Below are 14,737 nucleotides of genomic sequence, written 5' to 3' on the forward strand. Positions count from 1 at the left end.
CCTAAAATTCTAGATGTGCAGATTCTCTTGGAAAAACACCTCAAGATCTGACAACCTCGGGCCTGATTAGAAGCATGGCAACTGTCAGCTGATGCTGGGCACCGGATGCCCTTTTACAAACACACATTGTCCAGCTCGCCCTCTGCCCCGCATGGAGTATGTCGTCTGCTGACTTTACCCTCCAGCCTTCACATTTGGGTTTGGAGTCGCTGGTGAAGACCCACACTTCGTGTTCCTAATGATCTCTTGCCAACTTGATCCCAGGACTCCCTTTTCACTTCTGATGGCCTCAATCCCAGGGGTCAGGGAGGAGGGGAATAAGATGTGGCCAGGCTGCTGGTTTAGGCATAAGTGGTGCAACAGGGCCACCATAAATTCTTTAAGAAACTGAAGGCAAGTACTGTACATAATAGGATTATATCACTTCCAGCAGCAATTTTTACCAAGGGGTTCTCCCTACAAAAACACAGATGCCGTCTTCTGCTATCAGATTTGCTGATAAGCATGGTGTGTTCCTGCAGCCATGCTTTCAGGGTCTACTCAATAAACTCACAGGCTGCTCAGGGAAAGCCCAACCCATTTCTGACTTCTAGATGGTGTGGAGAATAGACGGGCTCTTGTAGAGACAAAGGCCTTGGGTTCCAATCCCAACTGTGCGACACTGAGCAAGTCCCTGAAACTCTCTGTTTCTTTCTCTTAAAAATGAAAATAAGAATCCCTATTTGGCTTTCTTCATAGTTTGAGAATGAAATGAGATCATGTATGACAAAGAGCTTTGTGAATGAAAAAAACCACATCGATATGTAACACAGGATCATTTTAAAGACATTTTCGGAGCAAGGACTCTACCTCTTCTATTGCCAAATCTCCATTGCGTGGATATTAAATGGGTAGCGATCATACGGAATTCAATGACAGCACCTGACAAAGGACTTCCAATAAGGAGATCCCATCACTTGCACAGCCAGAACTGAAAGAGTAGCCCTCCTCCTTCTGGGAATGGCCTTTGTCACCGTCTCCACTGAAAAGGAGGGTTCACAGAATGCAGAGGGGCAAAGCCAGTCAAACATCCAACCAATGCTGGACACCGCTGGGGTGATTTGGACTGAAATCTAATCTCCCTTACTTCCCTTGACCCACATGGCTCTTTTCTGGGCAGCTTAAGTAGAGGCTTCATAATGAGGATACATTCTGATTAAAATAGACAGTTCTTAGTACGTTGTGAACAACTTCCCTCCCGCCACATAATAGAATTAAGAAAATAAAAGCATTATATGGTAGCCTATTCAGAAAGAAGGCCCAAAGTAAAGGCATCCCAACAGAACCGGCAAACCAGTTGGCCATTTGTCCCTTCTGAAGGCATCTACCAACCCCAAGCTACCTGGATGAGGAGGCACCAGATGTGAGACACCCCCACACAGGACTGCTGCCTTTCTTTAGATCCAGACCCTCTTTAAAAACTGTTGCCTGAGATCACACAGCCAACTTCTCATGTGTAATTATCACTTGGGGAGGCAGAACTTAGCAGGTGCTGAAGGATAGGGATAGAATCATAAAGGACTCAAGCCGTGTTTCCTTTTCAATTCAATTAAGTGAACTTTCCTTCCCAAGCCTGTGTTGTCCAGGTTGTTTCTTAAAACAAGGATAGATTGAGATAGCATGCGGTTGTGAAAACAAGCTAGTCAGGCAATTATTTTTCCTAGCTGAGAATAAGAGGCTAGTTCCATAATGGATTTTGTAGAGCCTCTGTCATCTTGTGGAACTAAGATGTAATTTGTAAGTGTGAAAAGGTTACTCAAAAACTCCCCAAGGCAGGGAATGACTGTACAGGAAACCCATGAGTTGAGAATATCCCCCTCCTGTTCTCCTGGACACAAGATTGCTTTGAACTGGCTTTGAAGTATCATCTGTACAGAGGGTTCAGAACCCTAGGATGGCCATGATTCCTGACCCACAAAATCAGGGCAGGAGACTGCTCATAGATAAATGTGCAGGGAAAATAATGCACTATTTGAAAAGAGCTCTTGCCTCAAGAGCCCCTGATATCAGCTTACCTTTTGCAAGAAGAAAAGGTAGGAATTTCCTAACCTATGGTAGCAGGTCCTTCCAGCAAAATAAGAGTCCTCGTTTTTCAGGGGACTCCCAGAGAAGAAATAGAAAATGGAATACCACTGTGCTCATCCTAACCAATGTCACTCTGCCTCCTGATGACAAATGTGAACGTCAAGGTTGACTAAGATAGCAAACTACAGATCCTCTTGTCCTTATAATTATGTGAGAGCTTCAGAAGAACAATATATAGGGGTGCCTGGGTGGCTCAGTTGGTGAAGCATCCAACTTTGGCTCAGGTCATGATCTCACGGTCTGTGGGTTCAAGCCCCGCATCGGGCTCTGGGCTGACAGCTCAAATCCTGGAGCCTGCTTCAGATTCTGTGTCTCCCTCTCTCTCTCTGCCCCTCCCTGACTCATGCTCTGTCTCTCTCTGCTTCTCAAAAATAAATAAAAACATTAAAAAATTTTTTACAAAAAGCAGTATATACTTCAATATTTATCAACTAAATCATTTATAAACTATATTTAAAATTTATTAAATGCTACTTAAATAATGCCCTTCACGAAAGGAACAGCGTGCTCTGAGCCCTTGTGTTTGTTCAATCTTTTTCCTATATCATCTCACTGGATCCTCAGAAGCCATTGTAGGAACGCGTACTAGCCAAGGATATTGACTTGAAGGAGTGGCCAAGACTGGAATTCAGGTCTCTGAACTCCTAGCCCAGCACTCTTTGTATTTTACAAAACTGTCCTGAAAATCCCCCTAAAAGCCAGTTCTGGAGGACAGAGAAGCTTAAAGAGGGAGGTTTTTCAGTGATCCAGAAAGGAGTGCAATATGTAAACGGTTCCCTTTCGTGACTTTTCCCTGCCCTCTCTAAGGAGACTCATGTTTGCCTAAGTACATAAACATTTTCACCTTTCTGACACCCAGAATCTGATGGTGAGTAGCAGATCCTATGCTTGAAGGAAGTGAGTGGATTATCTTCATCTTCTCATTCCACCCCAGCCCACATATTATCCATTCTGTTGTACTTCACGGCCAGACTGATCTTTTCCAAAACCCAAATCTGACCATGTCTGACCTCGCCTTAGTGTCTTCTTCTGGCTTAGAATAAAGGCAAACATCTAGAGCCTGGGACTACTCCCTTCACCCTCCTCTGTGCTCCAGGGGTGTTGGCCTCCTGACAACTCTTAACGTGTGCAACATTCCCTCTACCACAGCATCCTGCCGCTTCCAGGGATGATCCTCTCCCCTCCCTCCCACCCACTCCCCCACCCGGGGTCACAGGACACTCGGCGAAGTCCACTCAGCCTTTAGAGCTCAGCAAAATGACACCTCCCCAAGGAACCTCTTCCTAGCCACTTTTTGTTTTAAACTTATTTATTTATTTTGGGGGGTGGGGAGCAGAAGAGGGGCAGAGAGAGAGGGAGAGAGAAAGAATCCTAAGAAGACTCCTCACCGCAGAGTGTGTGGAGCCCAGTAAAGGGCTCGAACTCACGAACTGTGAGATCACGACCGGAGCCGAAATCAAGAGTCACACACTTAAACAACTGAGCCACCCAGGTGCCCCTTTCTCACCTTTTTGACCAGGTCGGGCTTCTCCATTACTCACGTGTTCTCCAACCACCAAGTTCTCTTCCTTCATGGTCCTTGTCTTTCATGATCATCCATTTGCAAAACTGGTTAACCTTTGTCTCCTCGCCATGAATACAGAGGTTGCATCTGGTTCTGCACCACTAACACCCTATGCCTGGCATAGAATTTAGCATGACATAAACGGTCTAGAAATGCCAGCGAGTGAGTGGGCGAAGGAATGAACTTTGTGAGACACCAAACCTGATAGTGCAAGGCTGCCATGCCATCTGCCAAACTGGAGGAACACAAGGTTACTAACTCTTACAGTAGACCGGAGAGTCACTATAGCCACAGCAAGCTGGTCTGTGTTCTGGACCCCAGGTCCTCCCGTTGGTACCAGAGAGTTCTCTCAATTAGCAGCCCACCTTCCGGTGAGCAGGGTTTTCTGTTAGCAAGTCCTCTCCCCTCAGAATCAATGGTGGAGTCAGAGGGAGGGGCAGTTGCCCAGTAACCTGAGGGTGTGAGTGTCATGGCTTAAGGGTGCCATGGCCGGCCAAGGTGAAGACCTCACAGACGCTGGAGTTGGGGGGTTTCCAGCACAGCAGAGTCGCTGTGCTCTGGCACCTAACGCTTCTGCTTTTTAAGCTGCTGTATTATCACCATATGTGTTCACCCTAGTGATTACGTAGGACGTGGAGAAAATACCAATCTATTGACATTTGAGACAAATGACAAGGGAAAATCTAAGATGTTGGTTTGACCATATAATTTGCAGAAACAGTTTTTTTTTCAGATGTATTATTATTATTGCAAGAGCAATTGAGCTTCTCATTAATTGCGTGTGGAAGGCATCTTTGTTCTTTTTTCTAATCACAGAAGGAATTCTCTGTACCTCCAGTCCATTTTCCAGTCTGTTGGCTTCCCAGCACAGTTTAGGCTAGGAGCTCTGAAGTGTTAGACATACCTTCCATCAGCCTTGACCTCCGGCCTGCAGAGTTTTGGTCCATCCCATTGTCTATAGCCCAAGGTCCTGTGCGTCATACTCCTGAGAACGTGAGAATTCTAGTGCGCCCAATGCCTCCACAGGCTGAGGTAAACAGGAGGAGTTCTGAGACCCATTGAGGCCCAAATCATCCCTGCTGTTCCAGGTGACTTCTAGGTGAGTCAGCTTGTCGTATGGATTCAAAGACCCTGAGACCCCATGCCCACCTGTGCCTGAGTCTTGGAAGAAATCACATTTGCCATGAACTTTTCCAGGACCTACTGTTACAAAAAAAGTCCTAATCTTTTGATTTTTTTTAATGTTTGTTTATTTTGTTTATTTTTTTAATGTTTATTTATTTTTGAGACAGACAGAGAGAGAGAGAGAGAGAGACTGAGCATGAGCGGGGGGGTGGGGGGGAGGGGAGAGGGAGACACAGAATCCAAAGCTGCCTCCAGCCTCAAGCTGCCAGCACAGAGCCCAACGCGGGGCCCAAACCCACAAACCGTGAGATCATGACCTGAGCTGAAGTTGGATGCGTAGTCGACTGAGCCACCCAGGCACCCCTCTTTTGACAGTTTTGTACAGCTAAGGACCAACTGCCACCTTGTGCTATGATCCTGGCAGCTGGGTGTAGAGGAATGACTGCTGCATACAACCTTCTGCAGCTAAAAGCTGCTGCCAGGCACCCAGGGTAGCTCCTACGGGCTTGTCATGGGTCCTGGGATCACCCTAGGGGAAAATGTGTGAAACACCCTCTAAGGGTGGTATAGTCAAGTTCAGGGCCCTCCTGTAGTTCTAGAACCAGCCTGAATACCAAACTGACCCTTGGTTACCAGCAGGGGGCCACAAATAGCAGCAGTGATGAAGGCAAAGGCAGGTTGAGAGACAGGAGTTTGAAAGAAATGTGTGAAACTAGGAGGGTGTCGATGTGGGGAGAGTGGATCCCTGGGGTAAATCCAAGTTCTGGAAACTTGAATATCAGGGTCTTCTGTGGCTTCTTTCGCAATTTACCAGAAATGCTTCCAGATGGCAGCCTGGCTTTCCCTCCTCCCTGAACACTCTATGGCTTCCAGCTACCCCCCAGCATTCAAGAAGGTCCTGCAAGTAAAGGGCCACAAAGCTTAAACTTCATTCGCTACTTAATCAGTCTGCCCTCAGTGGACCCAAGAGACAGACGCTGGCTGTGCTAAGGACAGGGGAGCTGCTATGAGCCTAGGCAAGTGCGGGCACCTGTTTCTTTCACCCTTTTTTGCAGTGGTACTCAAATATCATATGTTCTCCACACTTTCGCTGACCAGATCTTGTAGCAGCACGACTGATGAAATTAAAAGGTGAACATCATTAAGACAAGACTACCTGCTTCAGGAAATTTTGATAAGGCATCTTCCCCAGTTCTTGCAGTGCCAACCAGGTTGTCCTTGAATGCTAAGTGACTGATACAGCTCCTTTTCTAAATGTTTATGTATTTATTTTTGATATAGAGAGAAAGAGAGCAGGCACGCACAAGCCAGGGAAGAGCAGAGAGAGGGGGACACAGAGAATCCCAAGTAGACTCCACGCTGTCAGCACAGAGCACGATGCAGGGCTCTGAGTCACGGACCGTGAAATCACGACCTGAGCCGAGTTCAAGAGCTGGATGCTCAATTAACTGAGCCACCCAGGTGCCCCATGACTGATTCAACTCTTTACTGCTCTGGTCAATGCTAGCACAATTTCCTGATGTCAAGTTCTCACGTGTTCTTGGAAACAGCTCTTTCCTTGACGTGATCCCTTCATTCTTTCGCAGTCACACGTTGCCCCCCACCATCCCATTGCATAACCACGTGGCTCTATGTTCCTTCTGACAGTAGTTGCGACAAAAATAAATTCCACACATTTGCTGAAATGAGCCAACATCTATGTGAAGGGCTTGAGGCATCCTGGTCCACACCCATTGCTCTAAGGCTTCTGTTCAGAAAGAAAACAAGCACTATGGCCAATGCTGCTCTTCCTTAAACCCCTTAATCCCACAGGAAATCTTCTTGCTTCCATTGTCAAGTGTTTGAAGGATCCTTTTGAAAGGAGATGATACTGGGAAGGCTGATATGTAGAACACATAGAAGCAGAGGTGTTAAGTGAGAGCGTGCTGGGAAGCGCCCTGTTTCCCCTGCCGTCCCTCCTCCCCTCATCCTCCTCTGGCCTTTATGGAAACCCTGAGGACTTTGCTGAGCAGAGTTAGGAAGCGCAGTAACTAGGTAATTAGGGAGGCCAAGCATTCCTTCAGCCGCTTCCAATGTGAGAGTCCTCGATTCACACTCAGCCCCAAGCCTCCCGTGTTGAGTGGGATGCAGGTTTTCATCGTGTGGGTAATGTATGGGTTTTAATATACATGTTTGCAAGCTCCGTCTTTGATATACCCCGCGCATTTCTGAATAGGAACAATGTCCCTGGTGATTCCTCAGTCTGAGCAGCCGCCAAATCTGCAGCCGGTCTCCTATAGAGCAAAGCAAAAGCCAGCAATAAAAAAACTAAATAGCAAATCAACAGGGTGTAGTTCTTGAACAAATGCACATTCATAATTTGTAACTGTGTAGTTATAAATCCCCTCCTAGAGCTTTGCTCTAACGACCCAAAACAGAGAGGAAGCTTTTATTTTTTTTCTCCATTTGGGTATTTGGTGAAGGAGCGATGTACATTTGCCAACAGTACAAATATTTATACTTTTTAGTACTTTAAAGCATTACTTCCGATGCAGTGGAGTTACAGAAAATCAAGGCCTGGTTTTACCAAGCCCTGCCTCTGCAACAAAATTCTTATCAGCCGCAGATATTAATTTTAGAGAAGAAGAGAGTATTCTGGATTTGTCACGAGAGGTTTAAAGACAGGCTCCACGACAAAACCCTCAACTGCATGCTTGTATATGTGTGTGTGTGTGTGTGTGTGTGTGTGTGTGAACATACGCATATAAATCTCACCCCAAATCTTCTGTCAAACCAATGTCAAGCACACAATGCTTGGCAAAAGACAGAACATCCTGTGGCCCATTTCATTGCAAGCTCAACGTTAATCTGCAGTAGTAAGACAAGAGGTCAACAGAAGGAGAATTCTAGAGCAGAGTTTATGTTTGCCATTCAGAGATGATTGGCTCTCAACAACAGGGCTCCTTTATCACGGAGCTTAAATGAGGAGATGAACATCCATTTATTCGGAACAATGCTGACCGGCAGAACTCCCTGCAATGATGGAAATGCTGTAGGTGTGTGATGTCCAATATGGTGGGCACTTGCCACCTTATGCCTCCTGAGCACTTGAAATGTGACCGGGGAGACTTGGGACCTCAATATTTAATTTTATCTAATTTTCATTCCTTTAAATATTAATAGTCACATGTGGGTAGTGCCTATTGTATTGGGCAGCAAACATTTGGAATGTAAACGTATCTGATTTGGGATGCTGTGGTTGGAAATAGAATCAACCATCCAAGCAGTTGGGTTGGGTGTAGAGAAGCAAGTGACTTTAAGTTGAAAGAGATGTTAACATCCTCGTGTGGCAGAGCCAGTAGGGTTTGGAAACTCCAAGTTAAATGTTCGATGTTAAATAACCCCAATAATGGAATTTGTTAGATTTCCAGGAATGCTTGGGAAAACTCTAGACAGGAAGATCCAATCCACAGACACACACTCAGATGCTTTTGCTCTTGAGAGAGCCAGGCTAGATGTCCAACCACAGCCATGGTTGCACAAAGAAGGCTCGGTTGAAAGGGGAGAGCGTGGAGAGAGATGAGACGGTCAGAATAACTGCCCTGAGCAGGATGCTATCCCCAGTGGATTCTCATTTCAACCTCACAACAATCCCATTCACGGGCACTAGGAAGGGGAAAGAGTCCCAGAAAAGTAAGAGCCCAAGGCTCACATGATAAGTATAACCCCTGGGATTGGAACCCTGTCATATTTGCACCGGAACCCCTCAGCAGGTGCTGTGTCTCTTTGCTGATAAAAACTTCCTCTAGCGGACTCCTTTTGCACCTGCCCCCCACCGTTGGATTTCCCATCCCCTCCCAGCATGCTTTGGCCTCGCCCTCCAGAAGCACGAGCTACCCTCGGTTCCCCACCAGCCCTCCTGCAAACGCCAGATCCCACACCCTCAACTGCTCTGCAGGCACGCCGCTCTTGCTTCACTCCAACCTGTCTGTCCTGAGCCCGAGGTCTGTCAACCTGACTGCTCTTCTGGGCTTTGACTCAACGTTCTGTGTTCTTCTTTTGGTGTGAAATTTAGTAGCCACATTCACTCAATAAACGCTTATTGAACACAGGACTGGACATACACCAGACACGGTGATGGGAAGGTAAACAAGGACCTTGCTCACTGGAAGCCTACAGTCGACCAGTAGGATAGTTTCAAACGGAAATAATTCAATTAAGTATTTATATTGACTAAATCAGGGTTATGGGAACTTATAACAAAGGAGCCTGGCCTCGTCTTGGAGGCAGAGGGGCAGTCAGAAAAGTCTCCCCTGGAGGAACAGCATTTGTTTGCACTGAGATCTGGAGGATATATGTGTGTTAATCAGGTGCAGGTCTCCCCAGAAATCTGGGAGAACCTGGCTCTGGGTCTGATGGTGTCATTTTGGAAGTTATGTTAGGGTTCTTGTGGTCAGTTTTCTATTTGGAAGTTCTGGAAGTTATATTAATTTATCCCCCCATTCCTTGGGTATTTATGGGTCATCCACTGTTTTCTGAGTATTGATAGTTCAGAGATAGTGGGGCACCTGGGTGGCTGAGTCGGTTAAGCATCCAACTTTTGGTTTCAATGCAGGTCATGATCTCACGGTTTGTGAGTTCAAGCCCCGCATCAGGCTCCATGCTGACAATGTGGAGCCTGCTTGGGATTCTCTGTCTCTGTGTCTCTCACTCTCTCTCTGCTTTTCCCCTGCTCTCTCTCTTTCTCTCTCTCTCTCTCAAAATATAAATAAATAAACTTAAAAAAAAAATAAGACATCATCCCAGCCTTTTCTGAGTTCACACCACCGTAGAGGAAGCCATCAGCAAATGCTGATGACTTACTACGTGCAGTGCTAGACAAATGTCAGTTCTGGAACCTGGAAGAGTTGGGGTCAGAGGAGAGGCTAAGTACTGCCAGGGAGGTCGTAGAAGAATTAACAGAGGGGGTGAAATCTGAGCTTGCTTAGAGAAAGAGAGAAGGAAACGTGAGAATTTCAGTTCTAAGGACTGAAGTGAAAGCAAAGAGGGGTGGAAGCCGAAGAACATAGTCCACATTCTTTGGTGATATATCTTTCCTGTCTGGAGCCTGGGTTTTGTACGTTGTAATCAGGTAGACCTGGCTCAGTTTCAGACTCCAAACCACTGGCCTGGGATTTGACTCTAGGCCTATGTCTTGACCTCTTTGGAGTCATGCTTCCTCATCATAAATAAATAAACAAACAAACAAATAAATAAATCGGACTTTGCTATGCTTTTGTAAAGATTAAATGAAAAAAATGTGAAAATTTCTAGCACCTGGTGTATCATAAAGGAGGCATAAAACAAACGATAGAAGTTTTTTGGTAAACGTCGATTTTCTTTGTTCATTCCACTGAATAAGGGTAATCTTCCACTTGGGCCTTCCTCAGATATGGCTGCCCCTGCCCAGAGACCGTGGTTGATGGGCTTGGTCTGGGAGTAACCCGGGATGAATGAATTTCATTTGCTCTTTACCAGAGGCTTTGCTCTGGCATGAATGACAAATTTCATAAAACCTCAACTCCTAATACACCACAGAGCAGCCATTTGGTGAGGAGGCAGTAAGACAAAAGAGTAAAAGAGGTTTTGCATTTTTTAACATTTTTACCTCTTGCATGACCCTTTAAATTTTTTTTTTATGTCTATTTATTTTTGAGAGAGAGACAGAGCCTGAGCAGGGGAGGGGCAGAAAAGGAGACACAGAATCCGAAGCAGGCTCCAGGCTCTGAGCTGTCAGTACAAGCCCAACATGGGGCTCGAACCCACAAACCGCGGGATCATGATCCTGAGCATGATCCTGAGCGTGACCTGAGCGAAGGCAGACGCTTAACCAACTGAGCCACCCAGGCGCCCCTTGCATGGCCCTTTTAAAGTTTAATAGTAGCAGTAAATTTAACCTCAGTAAAACCCTCCGACTCTGAATCCATTGTACCCTGTAGTTGACTCTCCATTTTACATCAAGGAAAAGCTTCTCACACAAGGGATCTTGGAGAAGGGCAGGGCTATACCCCGAAGGATTCCTGTCAAGGAGATTGACTGAAGGCCAGCTCTAGATCGCAAGCTCAGTCCAATAAAAAGAACAGTATCAGGTAAGTGAGAGATGCTTGGGCATGGGGAAAAAATACCAGGAGATTTCTCCCTTTAATCCAGGATCATAATTGCTACAAAACAAGTTTTTCTGATTGTTTCCAGGAGAGGAAATGAAACAATTTAAACTTCTGTCAGGACCATGCTGTATACAAAACATGCAAACCTAATTTAAGAGCACAAATATTCATCCAGGGAGGACATGTACCACATGGGGAGCTTTGGAACTACTACGCCAGTATGACTGGCGGCTCGGTCATTTACCAGCTATGCCTTCGGTGGCGAGTTCCTTGGCCTCCCTTCGCTTCAGTGTCCTCATGTGTAAAAACAGTTTGCTTATTATACCTTCCTTACCATGTTGATGGGACAAGTAATTGAGATCCTGCACTTAAAGCCTCTGGTTCCTCTGGTTAACTCAATCTTAGTTCAGCTCTCTCCCCCGATTTCTCCTGTTTGTGACCTCACCGACAGATACTGTGCTGCACAAACTCACACGTGTCTGTGCATGCACAAGAGTACATACTCAAAACACACACACACACACACACACACACACACACACACAGATGCTTTCATCTCTGCAGAAAATATTTCAGGATCACTGACCTCCAGTCTCACTTCTTGCATTCAATTTCTGCTCCCTCCACTAGACTTCCTCCTCACCCCCTTTACCAGGCTTCCAGCTCCCCCCACCCCAGCATCCCCCAGTCCTCCCCAGGGCCATGTCAGCCCAACCACCCCTCCGCCTCTCTGACCTCTGAGCTGTCAACTGTCTACACACGGTTCATCTCAGTCTGTGAGCCCTTCCAAACTGGAATCGCCCCCCTGCAGTGTGGGAAAGAAAACCTCGGCTTCCAGGTCAGCCCAGTTAAATAAGCATTTGCTAAGGACCTCATTTTCAATTTTTCGACTGAAGCGTGTGTGCATCCTCTGTGGCAAGCACTTTATTAGTTGCCGCAGGCAGAGAGGTTGAATCATTTCTGTCCTCAGTGAGGAAGGGAAAACACACATATGAATAAATAGATACAATTCACTGCAATACATGCAGATACCCATTCGCGGGGCAGAGGTCACACCTAATAGTGGGTTTACTTTGCTTGGAAGGAAATGAGTGACCCAGAAAAAGCTTAAGGGTTAGAGGACCGATGAAAGCGGATAGGAAGGGTGGACAAAAGAGGAAATGACACAGCGGGGGGGCAGGAAGCGACAAATAAGACAGACCTAAACTAGCCTGGTGGGTCTGAACACCTAACGACTAGATCAGAAAATGCAAGGAGTTTCGGGGAAATGAACTGGAAAGGTACAGGTAGGCAGATCAGGGAGGGCCTTGCAGGGCAGCAGAGGAAATCAGACCTTCATCGTCCCATCCCGTTGCTGGGAAGCCTCTAGGTGACCTTACAGGGAGGAATGACACTGGACCGTCTGTGTCGCTGCATGGTGGGGAGTGCCTGAGGGAGGCGGCAGGAGCATCAGGCACCACAGCTCCCGCAAGCTCACAGGAACCTACAAGACCCTAAGGATGAAAAGGGAGCCTGAAGATCAATGGGTTGGGACTAGGTTAGCTCTTCCCAGAAGCTCCCACCAATCAGTGGCTACAAATCACCTCTTCATACAACTAAGGACCACATGTTTGGGGGGAAATGGCATCTTCCCAGTAAACGCTAAGGCAAAATAGTTCCGGGCACACCTTTTTTCGCAATGCTCCAGGCACGATGCCGAACTTCCACAAAGTTTACCTCTTACCAGGGTTGATCTGGCCCCTATTCCGGCCCAGAGAGGAGAGAGGTGGGCATGGAGGGCGTTCCTTTGCTTTGTTTATTTTCCCAGAGCTCCATTCAATTCTGAATCTGAAAAAGCAGGGTGTTATTCCGAGGGGACTTGCCCTGGCGGAGGAGGAAATGTCGATGTAAAGGGTACATCAACCCAGAGATTGATTGCCTTGTGATGATCACGCACATGCAGATGTTCCCACACCCCCTCAGATGTTCCCATTCACTGTGTGGGGCCAGGAAGCCCAGACATGGGGCGTTGGAGGAGGAACTTCAGTATTTCATTTTCTTAAGACATTTACCTGGAAAAGTTCCTCCACCCTGAATGTTTTCTCCCTCTAGGTTTTGTTCATCTCAAAGTGGTAGCAACTGAATTATGATAAATAGCTAATTTTAGGCCGTTTTTGAGGGACTCAGTCATTTTTGGACACCAACAGTGATGCTGAATTTTGTCCACCTGGGTAGCCTCTGGTGGCCAACTGTGTGGTCAAATACCAGGATAGATGTTGCTGAGGAAGTATGATTACGATGTGATTCCTATTTAAGTCGGTAGAGCACAATGTAGGCGGGCCTCATGCAATCATTTGAAGGCCTTAAGAACAAAAACTGAAGTTTCCCAAAGAAGAAATTTGACCTCAAGCCTGCAGAGTGGGGCACCTGGGTGGCTCAGTCCGTTAAGCGACTGACTTTGGCTGATCTCGCAGTTCGTGGGTTCGAGCCCCGCATCAGGCTCTGTGCTGCTAGCTCAGAGCCTGGAACCTACTTCAGATTCTGTGTCTCCCTCTCTCTCTCCTCTCTGCCCTTCCCCGACTCATTCCCTCTCTTTCCCAGTCTGTCTCAAAAAAATAAATAAGCATTTAAAAAAAAAAGACTGCAACGTAGAAACCCTGCCTGTGTTTCCAGCTTGCTGGACTGCCCTGCATATTTCAAACTTGCAAACCCCCAATCACATGAGCCAATGCCTCAGATTTTTCTCTCTCTGTGTTATTGGTTCTGTTTCTCTAAAGAACTCCGACTTACACACCCACGTACTTAGAGCTCTTCATTCCCGCAATTTGTGTTAACAATATGACTAAAATTGGTAACGGTAAACTGCAAACCAAGGAAGACCTGGAGAATTCATTGGTGGATGTTCTTTAATCTGATCCTCAAAAGGTAGGTTTGGTAGAGCCCTGATGCCTCCTTATGATTAGGGGAGAGGATTGCTGAGTTAGGTGGGGGGTAACAGTGATTCATCCTGATATTGACGTGAGGTCGTTTTAGGGATGTGTGTCAGGCTCTGAGCTTGGAACTTCCATTTGAAATGGAAAGTCATTTTATAGGGTTTCCACACAGAAAAAGAATAAGAATGGCTGGCATTCTGCTGATCTGTGTTTGTTATTCATTAAATAAATTGGCTTACAATGCCTAATTTTTTACCTCTCAAACACATAGAGATTGTCTCCTTATCCACTCCCAATGGTTTCTTTCAATTACCTGGATTATACCTGAGCCCCAGCATTAAAATAGGGCAGGGAGCTCCCTCCCAGTTATGGCTTTTGGGAGCTATGTCGTTTGCTGAATGTAGCACACAGTCAGGTCACCCCTCTGCACAGGGGTTGGTGAGGGGACCATGGATGCCTAAGATTCTCAACCCACAAAGTGGTCCGCACAGAGCTGGACACGGGGCTAGAATTCCCGAGCCGCGAGATCATCACCTGAGCTGAAGTCGGATGCTTAACCGACTGAGCCACCCAGCCACTCCCAGACTTTAGTTTTGAGTCCTTGTTCATTGTTTATTAATATCCCTGCCCTTCCGGGATTCCATGACACAAATGGCTTCACTACGTGTGCATCCTTTCAAAATTACTTGTAAAACGCTGGCCCCTGAAAAGTTTCTTTCACACCTAAAAATGCTCTGGATATTTCAAAAGTAATAAAATCTCCACCCACCCCATTCCACCAGAAATTAAGATGTTTTTAGAAAGTGCTCATTGCACAGCTCTTTACTGAGCAACTCCTATGAAGACGGTACTGTGAGATTTGATGATGAGCCACGGCCCCAGAGACG

This window comes from Leopardus geoffroyi, chromosome A2 (genome assembly GCF_018350155.1).
Source record: "Leopardus geoffroyi isolate Oge1 chromosome A2, O.geoffroyi_Oge1_pat1.0, whole genome shotgun sequence".
Classification (NCBI taxonomy): Eukaryota; Metazoa; Chordata; class Mammalia; order Carnivora; family Felidae; genus Leopardus; species Leopardus geoffroyi.